General features: G+C 33.2%; 1 long non-coding RNA gene across 1 annotated transcript in view; it reads left to right on the plus strand.

Annotated features, from left to right (window-relative positions):
- Nucleotides 1-3,452: 3,452 nt before the first annotated feature.
- The window catches only part of LOC145304445 (uncharacterized), a 41,707-nt gene continuing 20,880 nt past the window's right edge, over nucleotides 3,453-24,279 (plus strand). Inside the window, exons 1-3 of the long non-coding RNA XR_013874083.1 lie at nucleotides 3,453-3,538; nucleotides 7,370-7,409; nucleotides 13,217-13,258. This is a non-coding gene — a long non-coding RNA (uncharacterized LOC145304445). The remainder of the gene's footprint in view (nucleotides 3,539-7,369; nucleotides 7,410-13,216; nucleotides 13,259-24,279) is intronic.

Genomic DNA, 24,279 nt, shown 5'->3' on the forward strand with positions numbered 1-24,279 from the left:
TTTAACATGACCCACTTTCACCCTTTTACCTTCAAAAAGGGGTGGAATCAATGGATTAATGATACGTTTTCGCCTTCCCTTAAAACCCCCTCCCCCCCCCCCTCTTCCTCTCCCATTTTGTTGCCCCATTCACAGCCATGCTGTGACCAGTTCTCAAAACACAAAAATCAGATTCCGGAGGAATCGAACCATACATATTTAGGGACACACTCCCATTATCAAAATACCAAAATCAGATTCCGTAGGAATCGCATATGACCTATTCTTAGGATTTTTTATATCCATTCTCAAAAATAAAAATCAGATTCCGTAGGAATCGAAACCAACCATTACACCTTGTTCACTTAAGTACACGATATGATTATTATTAGGGTATTCTTGTCCTTTTTTGGACTTTTCTTTGGTTTTTTTTTGGATTTTTTGGATTGGACCAAGTGTTATCGCGAAATTTGCCGTTATCCTGTAATTATTGGTGTGGAGATGTCCTTAAAACCCGGACAAAACTCCACTCTATAATGAAAATAATTTGATATAAAGGAAACTGTCTATTTGGAGCTGAAAAGGGATCTCAACGGGAATAGCGACTCCTTATGGAGGTTTTGGTTCCTTAATTGTTCCGAATTCACGCTTGGAGAAGTTGCAACTGATAGTAGGAGGATGTCTGAAATACACAGCAAGATATTGTTTCATTGTTAAGATTATTATTTATTTGCACATATAACATTGTATCGGCTTGGCAAGCGTCAAAGTACACCAGTGGCTCCACAACCCTTAAAGGGTTATGCCAACTATCTGGTACAATGTTGCATGGAATTTTTATTGTAAAATATTGTCTCCATTCAATTTAAACTGGCCTGGTAACTAGGTGGAGATGAAGTTCGGCCAATTCCATGCTAGGTACTTAATAATTGTTATTATGTATATTATTATCTAACCTGCACCAAACACAACAAACCAGATGAATCAAACAAATCAAGCATAGTAACATAATTTATAATATATATCTAATAAAATATGTTGTACCTTTGAGGAAAATAAATCTTATCTTATCTTATCTTATCTTAAAATTACCCAAGCTATTGATCCAACGATAAATAATACGAGGATATAAAACTATGGGTACTAGTGTATTTTACAGTCCAATGTCCACTCCCTCCCTTGGTTTAGGTATATTTTTTACAGATTACTAATGATGCCTTTTTTGAACTGTTTTATAAATACGTTTTCTAATTCGCTGGCTAAAAATCTTTATCAAATCTTGAATTGGTTTCTTCAAACTAGTATTGTCAGATTATAATTTAAATCTACTGAAGCCTAATTTTGTTTTTCGTCTGCATTTGGTATGTACATACATTTATCGTCCATCTCCATTGTCTTATTCCCTAAGATCCTGCAGTTTCGTTAAGAAAGAAGAAAGTTATGGCCTTTATAGGAGAGCCGAACGTTTAGACTTGCCTATAGAGTATTTTTGCTAAAACTACTGCATAACATATGTATAAACATTTACTTTAAATTGGTTGTCTAATTATATGGGGATTTATTATCTTTGAATAATATTAATTCATCTAAATCATTCTTAAAATTGACTTATATTGCCTTATTTGTTGTTTAGATAGTTGTAATAAAGCAATAAGTACTATGTAGTCCGTCCGTACATCCACCCGTCTAAATAAAATATTTTCTCGGCCGCTATGCAAAATAGGGATTTGCGAGGCGAGGGGACATTGGACTGTTAATTACACTGGTACCCAAATTTGACAGCCATGTAATCTTATTTGTTAGCTCAAAATTTTAGATACTTTTATGGAGTTTTTATTGGTTTGTTTCAAACTAGAAGTGTCCTAACATTCCAACCAATTAGGGATGCACATCAATTAATTGTCCATTGCCTTATCCCTTAAGATCTCTGGCTTGTGTATTGGTAAATTTGAGATGCTTCAGCAATTGATATGCTGAGCTTCTAACAAACATAATTATCCTTGTATTTAAATTTATTTTCCAGTATGACTTCAAACCGATTAATAGCCGCTGGATTAGAACCGTTTCTCAACTATACGGAAAACCATTCATAGGCTATAGCGTTGTATTACAGACAATTTTCCATGAAAATCAAAATAAAAAATCATGAAATTAATAACACTTTTGTTAGCCCAGGCATTTTACTATCTGTGGAAAAATGTCTATACTACGATGCAATAAAAGCTATACTATGCGTATATAATTGTCCTTGTATTTAAATATGTTTACTGTGCTTATTCGAGCAGAAAAAGAATTTATATATTCTATATAATCATCTTTTGCTTAGATATTTTTTGTGTAGAATCCTGCATTTTGCGATTGGTGCAACACGAACCTGCCCCCCCCCCCTTTATAAGATGATTTACTCTTGTTGAACCGACATTAAATTCTGGGGGTTAGGCGGTGGGTGCCTTTTAAAGAATTTTAATGATTCACCTAATCCTAATTGTTTTTAATATTCCCCTCCCCCCTCATTCATTTCTCTATTCTACAAAAGCTCCAAAAGACAGAATTTCACACTAGAAGCAAATACTTTTTTTTTGTGAGGGAGAGGTAGGTATAATAGTAGATAAAAAAGAGATTTTAGTATATTTTATAATCATCATACAAAGATATTTTAAAATCACTACACTGAAGAGGGATGGAAGTTCTGACACTCTACAAGTGTTTATGTTCGTTTTTAATACCGTCTAATTTTAGAATAACGCTTTAATGAATATTGTAATCCTTGTTAACATAGATATTACATGTTAAAATCTAAATAAGATCGGACTTTAAATTGTTTTAAAGAACAAATGTCCCTCTTTCTTTCCGATGGATATAAATTATTTCTTTTACTGTTTTTATAATTTGGTACAATTTAAAAAGTACACAATTTGTGGCTTCGCCGTTAGCCTCAGTGTTCGATAAATTTCTTGAGGCGATTAAATACTGCAATATGATATACTTGAGGCTGTGCCTTTAGCATCTAGGGAGTAAACTATCCTTAAACCTCAAGACTTAATGTTTAGGAGGAGGTACTCCACCCCCCCCCCCCAAAAATCAATTTAGTTATAAAAAAGAAAATCTTTTTGTGGGTAAAGTTTTAGAGATGATTTCTCGTGGGAGGTTGGTGGTACCCTACTACAAAATAGTTATTAACCTTCCCTTAACCTAAAATAAGCTTAACTATCAATGAGAGCCATATCAGTCCAGTGGTTAGCCACATCTTCAATGACGTTATAAAAATGAGGGATGAGGAACGGAGGAGTGGGAAGGAAGACCCCTAAAAAAGAGATGGATAATCCCTCGTTTTTAAGACGTAACATGCTGATTTTTTGAGTGACTTTCTTCGTCTTCCACATCTTCAACTACAGACAGACATACAAACAGACACAGATTATGTTACTTTTAATACAAGGATAGTAAAAAATTAGTAATCTCTATTAATTTTCAGAAACTATACATAAAATGTGAAGGGGAAATAAGTGAAAAAGTGAAAATTTTGTGAATCATGGCAGCTAAAATGAATAATAAAAAGGTAAAAATATTGTTCTATTGGCGGCTTCTCTATAATAAATTATGTTTGTTTGTCTGTTTATCAGTTATGTTCTATACAAAATATGTATACCCGCGACCATGGCTCAACACGTAGCGCATCCGCTCGTCGTCGGGAAGGTGATAAGTTCGAATCTCGGTCCGACACCGCGTCATAACTAAAAACGTTAAAAATGGTTCCTACTCCTGCAATGTCTGATGCGCGACATAAATAGTTAGAGTAGGGGGAATGCCTTGGCCCAAAACAGGCGCAACTTATTACTATGCAAAGTTAGGACATCTTAGACAAAGATCGTGCAATAAAAGGGTAGGTTGTCTGATGGATGTTGATACCCTAGGCGATTGAGCGTGTTACATTGCAATTTAAAAACAGAGTATGTTCAAAGATGACGTGGAGGGTACCCGAAGCGTTACTACGCTCCTAGAGTCAATAGTCAATACAAAATATGTTACGGTTTCTCTTAAACTGCTAGTCAAGCCCTCTCCCCTTTTACATTATGGCCACCAATCATGATTCAATTTGAGCCACAATATTAGTTAAAACTTTGAGTACCAATATAATTTATAGTCATTTTTCCCATTAGCCCAGAAAACTCTGACTTTCTTTTAAGTTAAATCTCAAAAAAATAATAAATTTAAACATAGATATAATGGAAAATTGACAAGTTTTATAATCGCCAATATTATTTCCCTTTCCCTGTGTATAATTAATGATATAAATTTTGCAATTTATTTGATATTTTTTGTATGTCCTTTCATAACTGAATAAATTTATAAAATAAATCATCAGACAAAGTAGATGAACTGAAATTTAATTTCCGAATGTGTACACAGTTTCCTCGGTGTTTCCTCATCCTATCTCAATATTTACTACTAGATAATAAACTTCAAACTGTAAAAAAATTTGAATGTTTTCTAGCTTGCTAGTAGTAGATATTGAGATAGGATGAGGAAACACCGAGGAAACTGTGTACACATTCGGAAATTAAATTTCAGTCCATCGACAAAGTATTAAGTAGAAAGGGCCCCTTTAAGAATATCATATTTATGATTAAGATAGGGAGAGAGGGGACATTGAATTTTAAATTACTCTAGTACCCAAAATTTTATAAACACACAATCTTTCTAGTTGGCTATAAAACTTTGGGTACTTTTATTGATATTGGTTGGGTTCAAAGTACTGATGTCAAAACTTGTCAAGCAATACTTTTAATGTTAAGAAGGAGTAATTCATTCGGGATGTATATTGCATATTTATTGATCTTCCATTGTCGTAACCCTCAAGTCCTGAAAGGCATTTAATAACTCTCTTTCTTTTCTGTCAGTCTATCCATTTTTCCATATTTTCTCTATTAGGCAATCCTTTTGGACTGTCTGTCCATCTGTCTATCTATCGGTCCATCTATCTTAATTTTTTGTGTACATCTATCCATCTATCTGTCTTTTTCTGTCTTTCTACTGTCCATCAGTCTGTCTGTCTGTCTGTTTATTAACCTAAAGCCCCGCCTGTCCTTTAAAATGTCGATTGTATAGTAAAGATATTTTATCTATTTTTTTGTTGCAGATTTGTCGGGGCACGTTTTTTGCTTCTCGACTGACTTTTCATGTGAATTTTTATACTAGATCTGTAAAATTTCTGGTCGCTAAAAAGCATTTGTAATACATGTACACTTTAGAAAAAAAATCGGGTATAGTCCCTTTCGTGGCAACGCTCCCTGACGGGCGATTATTCGTTTTTTTCACTGTAGCTTTTCTCCTCTTTCTAGCCCCTGCGGGTGGCTCTAACCCTGCGGGGCCAATTGCCTAACCCTGAGGGGCAATCACCTAACCCAATATAACCTAACCTAACCTAAAAAAACATATCAAAAGCCATTTCAAAAATACTACGAATCGCCCCTTAAGGGGCTTTGCCACGAAAAGGACTATTCCCAAATAATCTAATAATTCCCTGAGATGCCCTAAACCTACAGGGTTACATAATATTCAACATAACCTGACCTAACCTGACCTATAGTAATAAACAAACAAACTAAAAACTTTCCCCCTTCAATTATAAAAAAGGTGGTTGGGGTTTATCAGCGCTCAACAGACTAAATGTAAAAGCCTTGACAATTTTCTCATGAGTAATGAGCAAAAAACAAGTGTAACATCGCTTCAATTCAAGAAGCTGTATAAATCATTTAAATTAATCTTAGCATCCAATTTTCTCGGTTCGTTATAACTGTTTCTCAATAATAAATGATAATTCCAGGGATTTTAAGGGATAAAATAAATTAATGTACTTCCCATCACTTATTTTGTATATTTAAATCTTTGGTTGAATAGTTTGGATACTACTGTCTTTGGGTATTTTCATTTTGATTGCACGACTTTTTCTTAGAATTTTATTTTGATTTAATTTTTTTTTGTAATCAAGATGTATTATATATTTTTTCCTATGTATCTGATTCTTAAATTAATAATATAATTATAATTGAAATTATGTGAGATTTTTTATGTTAAGACCGGGATAGTTTTGTTTTCAATTTATAAATAATTTTGAATATTAAATGCGTTGTTAATGTTTGTTTATCGTACTTTCTAATTTCTTCAGCTTTGCTATTATGGATGTTGTCATCCTTGTTTTATTTGTTTAAAAATAACGCATAAATAAAATCGCGTCTACTACAAAATAATTGTTTAAATGTTAGATCGTCCGTTTTCTGACGATCACTACATAATCATATTATATTTGAATCTATTTTACTTCATATTGACTAAATTTTTATATAAAAAAGCGAGAATTGCCTAAATTTTAATTTTCTTCTTGATAAATTTGTCATAAGTTTTACTTCTTAAATACAAATTTTAGTCTTAAAATCAATAGCGAAATATACATTCTTATTACTTATATCAAATTTCATAAAAATATTTATTAATATATTCTATAAAATTTTTTATGTAATGTAATGTAACACAAATCAAAAGTAAAATTATATATTTACAAAAATCTTTAATATTAAAGTTTTCATATATTTAAGACGTCATAAAATATGAGTTGACTTTCCTTATATTCAGGAATCTTAAGGGATAGGATAATAGACGATAAATTGATATACATCCCAAATGATAATAAACAAAATTACCCTTTCGGTAGAATATAATCATTGGTTGACACGTTGACAAGTTTGGACACGTTTTGTTGGAAACTAACCAATCAAAATTCAATAAAAGTACCCAAAGATGATTTGGTTAACCACATTTGGGTACCAGTGTAATTTACATTTCAATGTCTCCTCCCTCCCTGCTAATATATTTTTTTTTGCATAATCTTAAATATTTTTCTCGTATTCATTCGAATCCGGTGGATAGGAACCGGTTCTCATCCATACGAAAAAACTATGTCTAGCATCGTATTATATCCAGCTTTCTACGAATATAGAAATGTACAATCATAAGATTAAAACCAGTTTTTTTAGCCGGTGCCTCCGGCACTTTGGGGCTAAAAAAATAGTTTTAATCTCATAATTGTACTTTCTATATCCGCGGAAAGCCGTTTATAATACGATGCGAGAAATAACTATTCTCGTATTCATTCGAATCCGATGGATAGGAACCGGTTCTCATCCATACGAAAAAACTATGTCTAGCATCGTATTATATCCAGCTTTCTACGAATATAAAAATGTACAATCATAAGATAGAGACCAGTTTTTTTAGCCCGTGCCTTCGGCACCTCGGGGCTAAAAAAACTGGTTTTAATCTTATAATTGTACATTCTATATTTGCGGAAAGCCGTTGTAATACTATGAAAGAAATAACTATTATTTTCTAGGAGTTTACTGTGGCCTTGCTACTCTTGGCGAATATTTCAGGTAAATATATCTTTTCATCTTTATATAAAAGTAACAGGATGTCTTTTTATATGTTTATATAGCGGAAATCTTGCTAACGGTGCAACTTTTCATAGTTCCAGGAAAGGTTTATACTTTATATTTGTTTTAGGGGAGGGTACTTCCAACACCTAGAAAAATAACCACAACCTTTTTTTTCAATTTGCTGTAAAATAATGGCGTGGGGTCTTGGGAAGGTGTTTTCTGTGCTCGATAAGGAACTTTGAGGGAAATTGCCGGATCATCGACAGAAATTGAAGTAGCGGGTTACGTCGTATTTTCACAGTATTTTTTTCCTATTTCTCTAATCCTGCGGGTTAATTATTAACATTTACCTATCATACCTAAAAAAGCCTATCAAAAGCTACTGTGAAAATACAACGAAACCCACGACTTCGTTCCTTTCCAAGATACAAATAGCCTCTAAATCTTCAAAAAAAATATAAAATGTTATGAAATTTAAAATTTGTATTTCTATTTATTTTTCCGCTTGTTAAATTAAAATGCAAGTAATTGAAATTTTAAAAAAATGTTTCCCTGTTCATAAAAGCATGTCTTGAAAATAAAACAAGGATGACATCATCCATAAGTAGTAAAGCGACATGTTTTGGCAAAAAAGCCCGTTTTTTTCTGTAAGTAAGGTGACATTGGAGGTCAATAATACTGGTACCCAAAGTTTTATAAACAAGTTCTCTTATTTAAACTTAAAACTTTGGCTACCATCATCAAATTTTATTGGGTGGTTCCAACTAGCAGTGTCCAAACTTTTCAATCCTACATTTAATATTCAGGGGTAATTTTGTTTATCCTAGCAACGCGTTATGCATTTAAGAAATTATTTAATTTAATCAATAATTTTCTCAGAAATCTGATGGCTTATAAAATTTATACTTTTTCCTTTTTAGTAGAGCGTTAAAAAGGAAACAAAACCAAATATTTTTCCATTTTCTAATTTTTTTTCGCATAAAATATGTTCGTTTTAATCCATTGCAAAAATAAATGAAAAGAACAAATTGAAATAAAACAAGAACATTAAAAATGAGACAACCAGCTAATTTATTACAAGTAATATACATCCTCAATGATGATAAACAAAGTTAGCCCATCTCCAAATTAAAATTATTGGTTTGAAAGTTTGAACACTACTAGTGTATGTAGAATAAACCAACCAATCAATGAAAGTATTGAGCCAACGGATAAGATAACGTGGTTATAAAACTTTGGAACCAATTCAATATAAAGTCCGATGTACCTTTCATGTCTAAAGGCTGTCTCGACGCATTGGATAGGATACCGCAAGGTTATGGCTCCCCGCAGGGCTTTAAGTTAAGACACAGCTAGCAGGAGCAATCCTGTGTAGTGACAAACAAACATACAGAAATAATAAATTATAGAGTAGCTTCGATGTTGATAATAATTATTTTCATAAAACTTACGGATAAAGGTTGTAATATAATACCCCCTTAATTTTCATAAAGCGTAAAAGTTTTTATTGCAATGCATTTCTTTAAGAAGGTTCGATCGGTCCGTTTACTCGTAACGGATAGCTCTCTGTTAAAATTGTACCTTTGATTTAAAACTGTGCATATATTGGTTTCTAGAACAATTGGGTAAAGAGTAGCAACACTATAATTGGCTTTTAAAGGGAAATTCTTAACATTTTATAGATATTTTGACATAGATTTTTTGTTTTTCTACTAAATAATTTTTTAATTGGTGATTCCTATAACGATTAACTACAAATTTACATCAATTTTTATGGAATGTTTATCAACGGTTGTTTGATTTGTTGAGCTTAGCAATTGTGGATGTTGTTAACCTTGTGCATTCATAATTTGACCCTAATAATAATATTTCCTTTTAAAATTGTCATATCCACAGTAGGGCGGTAAACGCAAACAAACGCATTTTTATTGGTTGAAATCTTAACCCTTACAGATCGGGCCCCAATTCCCACCTTAATAGATCGGGGGGGGGGCTCAAAGAGCCCCCCCCTCTATCTCGGCTCCTGGTACAGATAAAGACGTAAAATTTTTTTCTGGTGGTTCATGTGTATTTTTAGAGAAAATTACTTTTTCTAGTCATAGCAGTCAGACCGCTCCTTAGCCGCTTTTTAGCGGCCAGCCGCTAAATTTTGAAACAGCTGTAGAGCGGCCAATTTTGCAGCTAGGATGACCAAATTTTAGGACGAACTTTTATTTTTCATAACAAAAAAATTACTTTTTCTGATCATCGCCGAAAAACGGCAAACAACGGAAACCGCCATTTTCGGCGGTTACGGCGGTAAAACGGCGGTTGGCGGCGCAAATTAATATTTTTATCTGTTTATTATTGCTCAAGGATTTACCAAAAAAAATTATAGGTCTCTAGCTATGATAGAAGCCACGATATTCATGATTTATATCTGTAGTAAAAGCCGGACAAAAATCGGTCATAAAGTCGGTCAGGGAGCGGTCAAACGGTCATAACACCACTTTTCACAAAAGGTCATTGATATCTAAGTATTCCCCAAAAAAATTTTAGGTTTTTACCTTATACACAAAAGTCATAATGTAGAAATTAAGATTTATTTAGAATTTTTTCTAATTTTTTTTGCTACCCAACCGACTTTGACCGGACACCACGACCGACACAGACCAGATATCCTAATAAAATCAACTCTTGCCGACGTATAATTACTAAACTTAAAAAGTCATGAAGTTACAGCTCTCCATCTTACCTACAAAAAAAATGAGATTGAAAAAACTAGAGGGGGGGGCTCTTTGAGCCCCCCCCCCCGATCTGTAAGGGATAAAGCAGACCACGTCTTCTAGCAGTATCAAGTAGTAAGTTTTATAGGTTTTAAGCCAGTTTTCTGACCAAACCAACTCTCCTCCTCTAAAGGCTATTTCATTTATAAAGAATTTGATATCTTACTTACTGCTATTTTGTCAAATCCGTGACAATAATATTTAGGGCAGGGGGGAAGTGCCTTTCCCTAGGAAAAGGCGTGATTGTTATTTTAGAGTAAGGCAGTAATGGGTTGATTGACCTCCTTTCCTCAAGTGTTCCTGGAGGTCTCTAGGGGCGTATTTGTCTGAATAACAGTGTATTTGAACGAAAGAACATTTTTTCCCTTTTCTGATCAGCTGAAATAAATTTCCTATTCGAGCCCTAGTTTCCTAAAGTGTACAGCAGATAACCCAATTATTGCAGACCCTATTTTCAGCGACTCCGGTCAAATGGAAAAACGATTTAATGTATGAACGATTTATACATTATACATTCAAAAATTTTAATTTTCAAATTTCGATTTTTTTAAAGTTTGAAGCTTTTTTAGCTAGTAGCAAATATTGAGATAGGACGCGGAAGCTACGCACACTTTCGGAAACTAAATTCAGTTCATCCCTTTTCTTCTATATGATAAGTGAACTATTTTTTTCTAAACTGACCAAGCTAAATTTGCTTGATTCACTTCACTAAGAGATGCGATTGATAATGAAGATTTTTTTCTTTGAAATATATTTTGTTATGAAGCAGCAGTAGTTACTAATTTATAAATGTTATGGTTGAGATAGATTTATAATTGTTAAAAGTTTTTTGTTTAAGTTTGACGGAATTGTGTTTGTTTTACCATCTATAGTAATAGATCTATTGAAATCGAAATAATTGATTTTATTAGAATATAATTATCTGTTTATCCCGCCAATTATTACTATTTTTTCCAATGAATGAAAAACTATCATTGCAATGGATATAAAATACGTGGATATTGTGACGGAGGAATTACGTTGCAAATATAGTCCTCAAATATTGGTCAATACGTTTCTTTTTGGTCAAGGATGGGGATGGATGGTAAATTCATATGGGGGATGGAGGTATTAGCCAGCTTGGAGAAATATTTAATCAGGGTACGCAAGAATCTCTTACAACATCCATGTATTATATATCCATTATCATAGCATTGTTGTAAAGATTAAATTTCACCGTTAATATCATACGCATTATTAGTAGAGAAGCTACTCTAAAAATAAGGACAATCTGTTCGTCAGCGTAAGTGAACTTAAATTAGATTTTCTCAGAAAATATAAAAGATAGAGATCTGATTTTTCTTATGTAGATTCTCTTACCTATAGAGCATGTTTGATAATAAAATAACATTGGGAGCCATACTACTTCTTGACTAAGATTCATACTTTATGTTTCACATTATTTATATGTCCGTAATTCTATGGGAAAATGTGATTTTCTCTTCTTCTATTTAAAATAATCTATTGTACTAATTGTAATCTTTATAAAGGGTAATTTAGTGTATCATCATTATAAATGTATAACATTTCCTCAGCCAATATCTTATCCCTTTAGATCCCTGGTAAGATATACTTTACTAATCCTTTTTTAATTCTGTATATAGATATCATGATTATTTATGAAAATCTATGGTGGGGGGGGGGGGGGGCATTGAACTGTAAATTATGCTGATTCCCATCACTTTCTTTTATTCGTTGGTTCAAAAACCTTGAAGGCTTGAATTAAATGATTAAAAAAAAACAAGTGGTGTTCAATTTTTTCCAGCAATAATTAAAGTCTAACTAAATAATCAGAGAATAAGTTATGTATTACAATCAATTTATTTCTCGTATCATTCGAATCCGTTAGATTATATTCAGCTTTCTACGAATATAAAAATGTACAATCATAAAATTAAAACAAATTTTAAAAAAACTGGTTTTAATCTCATAATTGTACATTCTATATTCGCGGAAAGCTGTTTATAATACGATGCGAGATATAACTATTCTAATGTAATAATCCTGATGAATAATCATTTCTTTCCCAAGAATCTAAAGGGATAAGACAATGAACGATAAATTGATATGCATCCCCAATGATGATAAACAAATTACCCCTTCTATATATTGAAATTAATGGTTGAAAAGTCTGGACACTTGGTACCAACCATCATTGGTTTAGTTCATGAATCTCAAGGGCTAAGACAATGGACGATAAATTGATGTAAATTCCCAATGATGATAAACAAAATTATCCCTTCGTGGATGGGAATACTTACAAGTAGATTAAAAGTGTATTTATTAAAATCAAGTAGGTACAGATTTTTTTGAGAAAATAAACGCAAAACCTTGTTTTATTTTGTATGCTGACGACGGTCAAAGTAAATTACATAAAAAATGCACATAGCAATGGAAAAAAATTATTTTGATACTGATATCCCAAAAAAAATTTGAAAATTGGACCAAAATTTAAAAATGGCCAAAAAACCTGCTAAAGGGCAGTCTAACCGTCATGGTTGTTTTCTTTAAACGACGGGATATTTATCTTTGATATCTTTAACTGAAAAAAATTTAAAATCGGACCATAAACACCAACCATATGAATAAAAATGTGATAATACAAAAAAAGCCTAAAACCTGCTAAAAAGCGGTCCGACTGCCATTGATGTTTTATAGTTAATTGGGCTCCTTAATGATGGTAATATTGTCAAAAAGTTTCAGCTTTCTGAGTACCAGAACGGGAAGGCTAATACAATTTACGGTTCATTGTCCTCTCCCTCCTTGTCAATGTTGCGCCACTATTTGGAAATTTTAAAATAGTTATTTCTCGCATCGTATTATATCCAGCTTTCCGCGGATATAGAATGTACAATTATAAGATTAAAACCATTTTTATATTCGTAGAAAGCTGGATATAATACGATGCTAGACATAGTTTTTTCGTATGGATGAGAACCGGTTCCTATCCACCGGATTCGAATAAATACGAGAAAAACAATTTTACTTTTTTTGTTTCAGGTTTTTCTGTGTGCAATGGAGCACCTAATTCTCAAATATCAGGCAACAACAGTTAATAAACATACAGCTAGAGTTATAGAGAAGATTTGTTGTTAAGGATAAAAAAAATGGATGGCAACATCTATAAAAGCGAAGCTTCAAAATAAAACGAATAATAACAATTGTATATTGTCAGAAGTAAATAAGTCTCAACAAAATTGTATCTAAATTTGTTGCAAATTGCAGGCGTTCTTACATAATTAGATAATTATGCCATACAAAAAAATTGTTGTCAAAAAAGTTGATGATTGAGTTAGAAGATAAATTGACGACAAATATTACTCAATGAAGCCAATTAAAAACAAGGATGACAACATCTATAAAAGCAAGAGCATTCAATATTAAAAATAATCTAGAAGTCCTTGCAAATCGGTCTCATTATGCCTAATCGCACTGAGAATAACTTTAACAAATATCAAGATAATAGAAATTATAGTTACTGATTAGATCATGGATCTAATATTATTCTTACGATATTATTATATTTAAGTTAAATATTCCTGTTATTATTAATATTACAAATTAAATTTATTTGCCACAATGAACAATTTTAAGTGATTTGTATCATTTTTACTCATAAATGATTCTTAGAGTGACGCATCCATGATTTTTAAGCTTTCCCTTAAAGTAACTGTCGAGCGATAAAACCTCCTTTGTAATAAATAAAAAATGGGGCGAGAAATGGGAGGGGGGTGTAGTTTTTATGCGTATTGCATAAACCCTGCAGGTCCTATACTTGCGGTGCCCTAACCCTTCGAGGCTCACCAGTGCGAAATATAACCTAACCTAACCTTAGCCCTGACAAACAAATGAAAATTGCCCACACACGTTCTTATTCTTTATCTAAAACTGGCGGTGGGGGGGGGGGGGGGGGTTATAGGGTTGTTCATTACTTAATAAGATACTTTAGAGAAAAAGTCGTTTATAATTTATTAACTATAGTTAATTTATTTTTTATTCTTATATAAATATTAATTAACGTATATATAGGGACAATTAAATCCTGTAATGGTTACAATTTTTTTTAATAACACGTAAGTTTTTACTAGTGGATTGGATCAGGGAGAAAGGGACATTGGGCTGTTTAATACACTGGTCCCCAAAGTCTTAAAATAAAGTTTTCTTATTCGTTGGTTAACAACCTTGGGTCATTTGGTTAATTTAGTTCAGTGTCCAAACGTTTCAACCACTAATTGTAATCTACAGGGTATTTTTTGTATCCTCATTTGGGATGTACATGATACATGCACAATAACAAAAAGTGAATAACCTACAGACAAACATACATCAAGTTTTTGAAAGCGAAGCTTTTCTATAATTAGGGTCGGTCCGTCCGTCCGTAACGCATAGCTTTTTTCATTAATTTAGGCATGTTAGAATTGTCCTATCGATTTCAAATTTTCCATGATGATTCCTTTAGTAGTACGATTTAAAAAGCGTAGCAACTCTATAATCATTACCAAAATTTCCGTACGTTCAATTTTAACATGTTGATTTTTTACTTTTTTAACAACAAATTTTGATGTGATCTAATCATCCGATTGATCTGATTTTTGGTATATTGATTCCTGGGACAACAAAGTATAATTTTTTAAGCAAAGAAACTCTATAATCAAGTCCTATATATGTAAGTATGTCCGTAAACATTATCCTGTATAAAGCAGTTTTTCAACAAATTTACTTACAATTTTGCTTCGACTCTTATACATTTATATTCTGATTATTCAGTTCTGACACTATATAAGTGTTCATGTCCGTTAGTCCTACCGTTTCAGTGCTTCGCTTTTATGGATGTTGTCATCCTTGTTATATTTAATACTCAATATTGAGATAGAAATCGAACATTAATCTCCAATGATAATAGTATTGTCACTCAAATTTAAATTGAAATACGTTTTTGTACAATATTTTAAAATGAATTTAGAGTAAAAAGAACATTTTATTATCAAATATAACTCAATTCGTTTTTTAGTTGTAAAGGTAAGCGTCAATTCGACAAAAATTGGTGTGTCGGTCATTTTGTCGGCTTGTAATGCACGGATGTAAGAAAAATAAAAATCATAATAATAAATTCTTTATTATAATTGTCAATGATTTAAAGCTTTTTACAGGACAAGGCATTACCCTACTCCCTCACTGAATTCCCTGGTGTAGGCCTAACAGGGATCTTAAGGGATACGACAATAAACAAGAAACAATGAATTGAAATATATTATTGGTTGAAAAGTTTAAACACTTCTTGTTTGTAACCAACCAACTAAAAAAAACGATGAATGTACCAAAGTTTTTGAGCCAAAAAACACGATATCCTTGATATAAAACTTTGGGTACCAGTGTAATTTACACAGTTAGGGACTTGAATCCATTTTTATAGAAGCAGAAATATAATCTATGATTATGGTTTGGACCCTCTAAAACTGTAATCTACCTTTCCACTTTCCCCTCTCTTGGTGAAGATATCTTCAATGCCGATACGATTTTTGAAATGTAAGATTCTACTTTCCCTTCTCTTGGTGAAGATATCTTCAACGCCGATACGATTTTTAAAATTTAAGATTCCACTTTCCCCTCTCTTGGTGAAGATATCTTCTACGCCGATACGATTTTTGAAATTTAAGATTCCACTTTTGCCTCTCTTGGTGAAGATATCTTCACCAAGAGATACAAAAGTGGAATCTTATATTTCAAAAATCGTATCGGCGTTGAAGATATCTTGACCAAGAGAGGGGAAAGTGGAAGGGTAGATTACAGTTTTAGAGGGTCCAAACCATAATCATAGATTATATTTCTGCTTCTATAAAAATGGATTCAAGTCCCTAACTGTTACAGTCCAATGTTTCCTCAATCTCTATTAATATCTTAATGTCTTGTGTATGATGCAATTTTTTCTAATGCGGACAACTAGCAAACGTTGATGTTGACTAAATAAACACTAAACAATAATAAAAATTTTATAACTTTGTATTTCATGGTTAGTAATCTTATGTGTTTTTAAAAGCAAAGCTTTTTCTAAAATTAGGGTAGGTTCGTTTGTACGTATTAGCTCTTATCTTTAATTTAGCAATGTTAGAATGATCTAATCAACTTTAAACTTGACATGATAGTTCCTGTATCAACTAGGTATATTTAAAAGCGTAGCAACTCTAAAATCTTTACCAAAGAACCTCGTAAAAGTGTCTGACTATGACGTCAGAAAAAAAATAACAATTAACCAATGAGAAGCCATTATTCACTGTAATTGACCAATGGTAAAATATTTAGCGGTCTCTCATTGGTTAATTGTTAATTTTTTCTGACGTCATAGTCAGACACTTTTACTGGGTTCTTTACCAAAAGGTCAGTATGTCAATTTTAATAAAATCATTCTTCCTTTGTTGATAGAAAAATTTAATAGAAATTACTTTACCTATCTTGTTCTTGGTGGATTTTAAATTTTTATAAAACTTTAAAATGTTGCATACAATGTTTTAGTAAAAATAAATTACTTATTTAAGCAAAGATATAAATAATTTAAAAACACGTCTTAATTTATTTACAAAATCAGCCAAAAATGTCATTCAAATATTATAAATATATTTATAAATACGCGAAGCACAAAACCACATTTATAAATAATAAGGAAAACAAGGATGGAAACGACCATCGATGGAAAATAAACTGACAAAAGGGATCTAAATGGATAAGACAATGGCCGATAGATTGATGTAGTTCCCTAATGTTAATACACAAAATAACATCTTCTGTAGATTTCAATTAGTCGTTGAAACGTTTAAACACTCAACTTTATACCTAAACCAACCAATCAAAATTCAATAAAAGTCCTAAAGTTGTTAAGCTAACGAATAAGTAAACGTTATCATAAAACTATGGGGACTAGTGTAATAAACATCCCATTGTCCCCTCTTTCTCTCTGGATATCATCTGTATCCTAATGTAAAAGGTATCGATGTGTTTGCGTGTCTGTCTGTTTGTACCAAAAGGCCTAACTAACTGCTTGACTGAAACACCTCGCTCTTTAGATTAAGCCCCAAACCCCTCCCCAAATATTAAAGTCCGCCTTGAGGCCTCTTGGGGCGAAGCCGTGAGTTGAACACAAATGATTTAAATTGTAGATAAGGGAAGAAAATAACTGTAGAGATACTTTACTTTTAAAAATTGAATATTTAATATATATTTAAGTTTTAAGCTTTTTATTACTTCCCTGTCAAATATTATTTATACGGAGCGAAGCGACTTTAAAATTAAAAGGGATGTTAAAAGTTTTGCTTTGGTCGAAGTATAATTTATAATTTTCTATTAAAGGTTCAGTCTGTATGTCTGTTGGTCGTTAATTTAGTCTTTTTTGAATCGTTATATTGATTTAAAACTTTGTATGTTAATTTATGTAACAATCTATGTATAGTGAGCGTCGAAATTTTATAATCATAACCATAAAGCCCATATTTAAAACATGATTTTGACAATAATTTTTGTATGATAAAATGCCAATATACTGGTCATACAAAGGATTTAAGCAATTTTTATTTTTGTATTCCCCCTCCGATCCCCCCTAAAAAATACCCATACGCAAAAAAATAGGATTCTAATTGCTGAAGTGGCTTTTTTTTTTAGCTAAAATCATTGAAAATGTTTATCCCCCAACCGCTCATTGGAAGGATACCAAAAAGATTAGGGACGAAGTCACTCGTGTATTATAATATTATTGTTTCATTTACATAAAATTGTTTTCAAACTCCTAACTTTACTTATCCTCCCATTACATAAAAGCTTTTTTTCTGTAGCGAAGGATCTCGCTTCGTTAATCGTTGAACCGAAATGTTTTTCACTTACAATGAAGCTTCTTATAGGTCCTGAGATGGTTTTTAGGCTACTATCTCGGTATGGTTTTATTATAATTTTCTGCCCTTCCATATCCCTACGAATACAGAGACCCTAGAATGTAAGATATCAAAAATTTAATAAAAAATACAAATTCATCAAATAAAGGAATGATTATAACAATTAGCAGATAGATAAGATATGCAATATTCTAACCAATTTTGGTTTTATTTAATTATACGTTTTTTACTATAAATATTTATGTAAAAAGATCAACCACAAATTAAGGATGAAAATATGCAATTTTTAAAACCAAGCATAAGAATAATAGAATCCACAAAAGCGAAGCAGGCTTTGCTGAAATATTGAATTACTAGCCGCTCTTGAGTGAAGGGGGGTTGGAAGTCGACTTTCTATTTAAAAAGGAATAGTAAAGATATTTTTTTTCATCTGGGTTGTGGGTTCTAGGGATAATTTATCTTGGAAGACTAAAGGTAAACTATCCCCAAATTCCTTTACTGGATCTATAGGAAACTATACTGTAACGAAGAACCATATCGGTTAATTGGTTAGAAAGATCCTAAAACATAGTCAAACATACAAACACACGGACATCCTCCTGTTTCTTTTATATAATGTTAGTAAGGTATAGAGTAGCCACATCTAATAAATATATTTTGATGTAGGATGATTGATTCGTCTTAACTGATGCTGTTATAACAATGTATAATATATCATTCAAAATAAATAAAAAAATCGATTGTTGCATTAGAAATTTACTAATATCACCACTGTGTATTGATGTACATCTCCAATGATTCTAAACAAAATTACCCTTTCGGTAGATTTAAATTATTGGTTGAAGAAGTTTGGAACCAACCAATCAATATTCAAAGTACCCAAAGTTTTAAAGTCTTCGAAAAACCCATTATAAAACATTGAGTACCAGTGTAATTTACAGCCCAATGTCCCTTCCCTCCATACATATTTATATTGCTGCGTCGACATACAATAAACAATATGGTTATCGCTGACATAATATCGACTTGTAATAACATTTGTAATTTGTTATTAATTTCTCAGAGGCATAACTTCTTAATAGCTAGGATTTAACTGTCCGTTTGTCCCTCCGTCAAAGTCAATAATAAAAATTAATGTTGCAAACTTAAAAGTAAATTCATAGTGCGAAAATTTTAGAAATAGAAACAAAAAATGTTCAAATCAACAAAGCAAATAAAAACCATATTACTAATATGATGAAAAAGTTCACATAAAGAGAAATCAATCAATTTGTAATTCTAATAATAACTTCTATGTATATTGTTTTTATCAAAATTTGAGGTAATTCTTTAATTATAACTAGCGGATTCGCCCCTAGAACCTTATAAAAACTAGTGGCATCGCCCCTAGCCTCGAGGGGGTATTTTTCATTTTTTTTTTTTTTTGGGGGGAGGGGGGGGGGGTTTGGGGGTGTACCACCCCCCAAAGAAAATAGTTTTAAACCTTCTCGGGACCCGTGAGAAGCTACCCTGTAAAGGAGAACCCGATCGGTTCAGCGTTTAGCGAGATCCTTCGCTACAAACAGACAGACAAACAAACAGACAAACAAATAGACAAACAAACATCGTTCTACTTTGTATTATAGACTAGCGGCTACGCCCCCTAGAGGCCTCTGGTGGCACTTTAAATGTTTTTTTTTATATTTAAATATGTCTATGTTGCGTTTGACGTTTATGTTTCGTTAAACTCTCTTTCTTTAATCGAGAAAATTTGATTTTTTGTGATTTCTCTTGGGAGTGTGGTGGTACCCTCCCCCAAAATAGTTATAAACCTTCCCGGGACCTATGAGAATCTACCCTGTTAAGGATAACCCGATCGGTTCAGCGGTTAGCGAGATCCTTCGGTACAAACAAACACACTGAAACACAAACAGACATCCTGTTACTTTAGTATAAGGATAACAGGATGTTTTTTTGTAATGCTATCTGTCTGTAGTTTCTGTAGCTTAGGATCTTAATATCCGCTCGAGCGTTCTGGTTTTCCAAGGAAGGTTTGAAATAAACGTAATTGAAATACATTTTATTTTGCTTCCAATAGTTTTATAAAAACGCCATTTCTTTGGCTGACTTCAAACTTTGGGCACTTTAGGTTACTTGCATAGGCGTCCAAGGGGGGGGGTAATGGGCCATTTGGCACCCCCAAAATTTTTTGAACAATACCCCCCCCAAAAAAAAATTACCCCTACCTTGGGGGTGCCGTAGGCACCCCCAACGATTTTGGGGGGGGTAATTACCCCCCCCAAAATAAAGGTTCTTTAAAAAAAATTTTTTGGGGGGGGTATTTACCCCCCCCCCCCAAATTGAATGTTCTTAAAAAAAATTTTTAATGAAAATTTTTTTTGGGGGGGGGAGGGAGTAATCCCCGCCCCCCCCCTAAACCATCCCGGGGATCTATGATGTAATTGTACAGCACTGAAGATTCCATAAAATAGATACCTAACTAAATTAAATATTTCATTAAATAATGAAAAAGAATTTCTATAGGCGATTTCTTTTGGGAGGATGTCAGGGTGTCTCAAAACTAGTTATAAAACTTACCAGGACCTATAAGACGCTTCACTTTAAAGTATAATCATATTGGTTCATTGGTTAGTGAGTTAATTATTGTATTTTTATGTTCTAAAGAATGAGATACTACTATATATTTGAATAGTAGTGGCGTCCTTAGCATCTAAGAACTCGTGTTTTCTAAAGGGTAAAAAGGGAGGAGAAAAATAGCCTAAAACCACTCAAAGGATTGACCTATAATAGTGTGGAACCATCATGGGATCTATGTGAAGCTTTCCTAAAAAGGAGAACTCAGTATTAAAAGTAATGAAATCTGAAGCTATAGTCAAATAAACCTTACTTACTACTTTATGTTATAGGATAGTACTTATTAACTTAATAGATTAGGTAGGTGCTTTTTTTACATAATTAAATTACCCCCCCCAAAAATTTTACCCCCGGGGTAAATTAGTTTGGGGGGGTTAATTACCCCCCCCAACAGATTTGGGGGGAGTATTTACCCCCCCCAACAGACTTTAGGGGGGGTAATTACCCCCCCCAATCAAATTTTACCCCCGGGGTAAAAATTTTGGGGGGGGTAAAAAAAAATTTCGGCGCGCTTCGCGCGCCATTTTACCCCCCCCAAACACGAATTACCCCCCCCCAAAAAAAAAGCTTGGACGCCCCTGGTTACTTGAATCTTGATTTGTTGATTCCAACTAGCAGTGTCTATACCAAGGAAGGGAGGGGACATTGGACTGTGAATTGTTATGGTGCCAACAGTTTAGAAAACGTTTGGATCTACTGCAGTTCACGGTAAAATATTGCTGGTAACGAATATTGCCAAAAATCTATGAATTTTAAAGCCTGCTAGCTGCCAAACGGCTAAACGTACAGATCATACCCGCACACCATTTTAAGCGGTATAAGAAGGCCTACAAATAATCTGGAATAGCCAAGATCCAACGATGGACAGGAAAAGCTTCACTAAAAAAAAAACCGGGTAAAATAGGCCTTTTTCGCGCATTTCTCTGCACTTCGAGATAATTATGCATTATTCATTTGTGGCTATTCCAGATTATTTGTAGGTCTTCTTATGCCGCTTAAAACAGTGTGCAGGCATTGTCTGTACGTTCAGCCGTTTGGCAGCTATCAGGCTTTAAAATTCATAGACTTTTGGCAATATTCGTTACTAGCAATATTTTACCGTGAACTGCAGTAGATCCAAACGTTTTTTTTTATATAAATCTTTTTAGTCCTAACATTGTAAAAGGGATAATTTTATTTACTAGCATTAGGGATGAACATGAATTTACCAAAAATTGTCTCATCCCTTAAAAATCCTGATCTATACCCCTTTCTCTCAATTTTTATGAAAATGGGTGATTTTTTATTTAAATGCATTCGTACCATCCATAACCTTATTTTGACAGTAGCCGTTTCTGAAAATAGTTGGGCAAAGCAAGTATAATTTGTTTTCTTGAAACGGATAAATTGGGACCCCCTGCCTGCCCCATCATTTCTGAAGTGAGGTAGGAGGTTAATTATTTACCTTTGAAAGCCTTAATCCTGCGGCTCTATAACCCTGTTGGGCTATCCGGTATCCAATATAACCTTACCTAACCTGACCTATTTCATAAACAAACAAATGAAAAACTACTACACGAAGATGATTAAAGTCCCTCAATGACCTCATAAAAATGAGGGATGAGGAGAGGAGGAGTGTGAAAGAGATGGATAATCCCTCGTTTTTATGACGTAAGATGCTGATTTTTTAGGGACTTTTTTCATGTTTCATGTAATTGAAAATAGTAAATAAACAGGCGAAACTCATTATAATGCACAGTTAGGACTTCTTATACAAAGGTCCTGCAATCAAAGAATTGATTGTCTGCTTGTTGTTACTCAACCTAATGTCCACAATTAGGCATAGGAGAATAGACGTCCAAGGGGGGGGGGGGGGGGTTCAAGTGGGGATTACTCCCCCCCCAAATTTGTTTTCATTTTGCCCCCCCCCCCGTAGGCACCCCCAACCATTTAGTTTTAAATTTTTAATACTAAATATTTAAAAAAATTTAAATTACCCCCACAAAAATTTTACCCTGGGGATAAATTTTAGGCGGGTAAACAAAATTTACCCCTGCCAACAGATTTCAGGGGGGGTAATTACCCCCCCCCCCAAGCAAATTTTACCCCCTGGGTAAAAACTTTGGTGGGGGTAAAAAAAATTTGCGGGGCGATTGGCACGCCATTTTACCCCCCCCCCCCCCCAAATCAAATTACCCACCCCTTAAAAGTTTTACTCCCCCCCCCCAACAAAAATTGGACGCCCCTGCGTAGGAGTAATGCATCCCATTACAAGTGGATGATCACTTGAATTCGAAGGGGAATCCCGCCCCAATTAGATTATGAAATAAATAGCTGCATTATTATCACAAATTTTTTGGTAAGCTGTTATTTTAAGAGAGGAGCCTTTTTTGAGCCGCCTAACTGGAAAATGCAAATCAAAATGAATGATAGAATTACAGGAGCAGTTGTAGTTGTAGTCAGGGAGGGAGGGGACATTGGATTGTAAATTACACTGGTACCCAAACTTTTGTAACTCCGTTTTCTTATTGGTGGGTCAAAAACTTTGAATACCCCACTTTAATCCAATTAAATTTTTTTGGCCCAAAAATAGCAATGTCCAAACTTTTCAACCCATGATTTTGTTCTACATAAGGTTTAATTTTGTTTATTATAATGGGGGATGTATATAAATTTATTTACCATTGTCTTATCCCTTGAGAACCTAGAGTTGTAGTAACAAAACATGTACATTTGAAATTAGAATGTTTCAAATTTCTTTAAAATGCTGAATTTACAAAAAAATATTTTTAACAAGGATCTTTGGGTAAAGTCCCTTTTGTGGCAACACCTCTTAAGGGGCGTTTCGTCATATTTTCACAGTAGCTTTTGATAGGGTATTTTAGGTTAGGTTAGGTTATATTAGTTTAGGTGATGCCTCTCAGGGTTAGTCAATTGGCCCCGCAGTGTTAGAGCCCCACTCAGTGGCTAGAAAAAGGAGAAAATCTACTATGAAAGTACGCCGAAACGCCTCTTAAGAGGCGTTGTCATGTAAGGGACTATACCCGAATCTTTTAATAAGCATAGATGCCAACATCCATAAAAGCAAAGCTTTAAAATCTGTAGGACAAGCGCACATTAATACTTGCAGAGTGTCAGAACATAATAAGCAGAATATAAATTTTTAAGTCTAAACAGAGATGTACATAAATTTGTTGCAAAATTACTGAAATACAGGATACTGTTTAAGGATATAAATACATTTAAGGACTTAATACTTACATAATATTGTACCTAATTGTCTTGGGTATCATAGTTTTGAACCCTCTAATATACAAACTCCATACAAACCTAAACTTCACATATTTCTCCACGAATTTTGTTCAAACAAAGAAAATCAGAAATGCAGTTTCTTTCAGGAGTCTAAAGGGATAAGGCAATGGCCAATAAATTGGTTTACATTCCCAATAATAATACACTAAATTACCCTTTCTGTTTAATACCATAATTGGTTGAAACGTTTTGACGTTTTTTCAACTTAACCAACCAATAAAAATTTAATCAAAGTCCTAAAAGTTGTTAAGCCAACAAATA

The sequence above is a fragment of the Acartia tonsa genome, chromosome 13 (genome assembly GCF_053477335.1).
Source record: "Acartia tonsa isolate MP-2025a chromosome 13, ASM5347733v1, whole genome shotgun sequence".
Lineage (NCBI taxonomy): Eukaryota > Metazoa > Arthropoda > Copepoda > Calanoida > Acartiidae > Acartia > Acartia tonsa.